The sequence below is a fragment of the Otolemur garnettii genome, unplaced genomic scaffold, assembly GCF_000181295.1.
Source record: "Otolemur garnettii isolate 467f Iridium unplaced genomic scaffold, OtoGar3 scaffold00144, whole genome shotgun sequence".
Classification (NCBI taxonomy): domain Eukaryota; kingdom Metazoa; phylum Chordata; class Mammalia; order Primates; family Galagidae; genus Otolemur; species Otolemur garnettii.
In genome coordinates, this window is record NW_003852539.1 from 782,026 (window position 1) to 785,621 (window position 3,596).

Genomic DNA, 3,596 nt, shown 5'->3' on the forward strand with positions numbered 1-3,596 from the left:
TCCCTTTATTGCCCTTGGTAGAGTGCTATGGCGTCACAGCTCACGGCAACCTCTAACTCCTGGGCTTAGGCAATTCTCTTGCCTCAGCCTCCTGAGTAGCTGGGACTACAGGTGCCTGCCACAATGCCCGGCTATTTTTTTTTTTTTTGTTATTGTTGCAGTTTGGCTGGGGCCAGGTTTGAACCTGCCACCCTTGGTATACAGCGGTGCCCTACTCACCGAGCCACAGGCGCCGCCCTCATTTTTACTTCTTTTGATTGTTGGCTTTGTTAGTCACTTAGCTCTCCACATTGCCACTATTCAGAAACCTTGGCTTCAAACAGCTAAAGCTCACTTTTACCTCTCCAGCTTTCCTTTAACTGTGACTTTTTGTTTTCCATTTTAAACAGCCTTTCAGTCTTAGAGGGATATTCTCTGTACCTCATCCACCCCAAAGCTCAGAAAACCCAACAGTGGTGTTTTATAACAACTGTCAAAAAATTTGACCATCTTCATTGGCATAAGTGGATTTTAGTGCACAAATAAGAACCAAAGCACAGTGTTTTGGTTAAAGAGATTGACTTACAGTGAAATTGGAAGAGGCATCTGCTGTACAGGATTTTTGATTTAATAGAATTTGTTATAACCAGATCAGCAGAGCATTATTACTGTGGGCCATCTGTTGAGATATGGAAATAGCTTTGTTATATGGAACCAGATGTTGCATGTGTATATATATATATGTGTGTGTGTGTGCGCATATATATACACATATTCACAGTGGCATTCTTCTTATTTTAAGTAATCTTTTATAGTTAGGTACCTTTGGCTGCTATTCTTTTTGACATATATATCAATTGATAACCTGAGAATGTGATGTTTTCCAAAGTGGTTATTACTCTTCTAGAAGATCAGGACAAAACAAATGAGGAAAAGCAAATGAGACTCATGGTGTTGAACTTCAGTACAAGGTAAAGTATAGGGCAAATATGTATATATGATTTGGGGTGATAAGGACCCTGTTTAGTAAGAACTCTTACTTTGATGCCATTAATAGAGGTCTAGTTTCTAGTAATAATTAAGCCACTTCAGTTGTTCCAAGAATTTTACCATAAATCTAAAGTGATTTCATAATGCTATACTCTCTGGCTTGGATCTTCTCATCAGTGGGTGAATTAGTTTGTAATGGACTCAAATTTACAGAGTAGGACTCAGACTTATATAGCACAATAATTTTATTAGAACAAAATGTAGGAGAACTCTCTTCTTTTGAGTTGAATGCTAACAATTTGGGGATAGGGAAGTCCTTGGGTGGGAATTTTTAGAGAGTCTCCAGAAATTGCATGTTGGCAGTTTTTCATTATCTTAAAATTACTGTAGAGAGGGTCATTGAAGAATTGACCAACATTGCAGGATGACCCTTTGAGAGAGATTTTACCTAATAGCTTGATTTCAGCCAGTTTTCACCTGGAGTACAAAGCACAAAGCTGTCCTGAATTCTCCTGCCTAGATAGGCTTTTGCTTGGTGGTTATCAAGAAATAAGATTGATCTTCTGATTGATTGATAAAATATGGTGCTAATGTGACCTTATAAAATACCTTAGAAGTTGGAATTAGCTATTTCCTAAGGTTGAGATCTGGCCTTACTTTGATAGCTTGTTTCTAACAATTACTGTGTATTGAAACATAATTGTTGGGGGGTGAGTACAGAAAGATTGCATGAACTCATTAACAACAGTTTCAAATTCTGTTGACTTTATATATAGAGATGCTGTGATATGACAGAAGTAGGTTATTAAGATCTTTGGTTGGTGGGCACATAGGTGCTTATTAAATTATTAAAAATAACTTTAAAATGTTTCTGTGGAATGTTGGGAAATTAATTACAGGCAATGCAGTCAAATACTAAGCATTCAGGAGAGGGTTGGCTCTTGTGTATGAAGACGATGTAGACTGTCATGGCAGAAGGTGAAACTGTACATAGCATTAGTTTCTGCTCTTATGGTTGGATCTGTGAGTCTTTGACAACCTTTACCTGTCTGCCCTGTGTAAGGAGCTTCTGATGGTATAGTCTCATCATATATACATGGATAGCAATCACCATCAGAAATGGCACTTACGCATAACAGATATTTTCGAAATATTTCCACCTTACATTTGAATATTTTTTCAAAAGCATTTTCTCTGATCTGTTGGATTTTGGAGCTTCACAATAGCCTTGTGATACAGGTAGGGCAGTTAATATTCCTGTTCACAAATGGAGAAAATGACATATAAGCCAAAACAGCGTCACTCAGTTATTTAGTATTGGAGCAGGTACTGCAACCCAGACCTTGCATTCTCCTTCTTTTCTTCTACTCTTTTTAGTAGAAAATTGACAAAATTTTGAGGCACACACTTTGGATTTTTAAGTAAAAGTGAAAGTTTATTCATCCCAAAGGACCTGGGCTACTTGGAGCAGAACATATGTTGTGATAGTAGTGACCTTGGGGACACAAAACTAGTGGAAATAACTTCTTTTGTTAAATTTAGGTCCATTTCTAGTTATTGGAAGCATTTTTATTAGAATCTACATTCTTGTCTTTGTAGTATCATGGGGGTATGGTGGGGAGGGGAATATAAAGAATTACTAAACAGTTTTGTTTTCATTTTATGGGAGTACACATCTATAAAATTTAGACATTGAGAAATTATGTCTGAACCATGCATGAGTCTCCTGAGGGTGCTTAGTTTACTACCACAGTAGGAGAACAACTGTCCCTTGCTTGATGGGTAGGAAAAGTGATAGTATATGAGGAAGTTATAACTGCATAGAAAAGACTGGGAGAGAATGCATTAGAATGGGTAATTTTAATTTTCTCTTTTTTTTTTTTTTTTCGGAGAGACTGAGTCTCTTGTTGCCCTTGGTAGAGTAGCTTCCAGTCTTGCATGCTCCCTTCATAGTAAGTATCCTATACAGCCACACTATTTTTTTTTTTTGGTAGAGATAGAGTCTCACTTTACTGCCCTCGTTAGAGTGCTGTGGCATCACACTGCTCATAGCAACCTCCAACTCCTGGGCTTAGGCAATTCTCTTGCCTCAGCCTTCTGAGTAGCTAGGATTAAGCCATATCTTTTTTTTTTTTTTTTATAGGAGACAGAGAACCTAACTCTCACTCTGGGGAGCAAAACCAACCAGAAAAAATAAAGAAATCAACCAACATGGCATCACACTGCTCATAGCAACCTCCAACTCCTGGGCTTAGGCAATTCTCTTGCCTCAGCCTTCTGAGTAGCTAGGATCAAGCCATATCTTTTTTTTTTTTTGAGACAGAGTTTCATTTTGTCACCCTCAGTAGAGTGCCATGGTATTACAGCTCACAGCAACCTCCAACTGTTGGGCTTAAGTGATTCTCTTGCCACAATGCCCAGCTTTTTTTATTTTTATTTTTTTGCAGTTGTCATTGCTGTTTAGTTGGCCCAGACTGGGTTCAAACACACCAGCCTGGGTGTATGTGGCCGGCACCCTAACCACTGAGTTACAGGCACTGCCCACAGTTGATTTTTCTTGTTGAGAACATTTAAGGTTGGTGTCTTAGCAAATTTGGGGAATAAAATAGTATTATTATTATTTTTTT

At 38.1% G+C, this 3,596-nt stretch overlaps 1 protein-coding gene across 1 annotated transcript in view; it reads left to right on the top strand.

The window, feature by feature from the left end:
- The first annotated feature begins 280 nt into the window (after positions 1 to 280).
- The window catches only part of FOXJ3 (forkhead box J3), a 149,635-nt gene continuing 146,319 nt past the window's right edge, over positions 281 to 3,596 (top strand). Inside the window, exon 1 of the mRNA XM_012810897.2 lies at positions 281 to 950. The gene's annotated coding sequence lies outside the window, so the exon portion shown is untranslated. The remainder of the gene's footprint in view (positions 951 to 3,596) is intronic.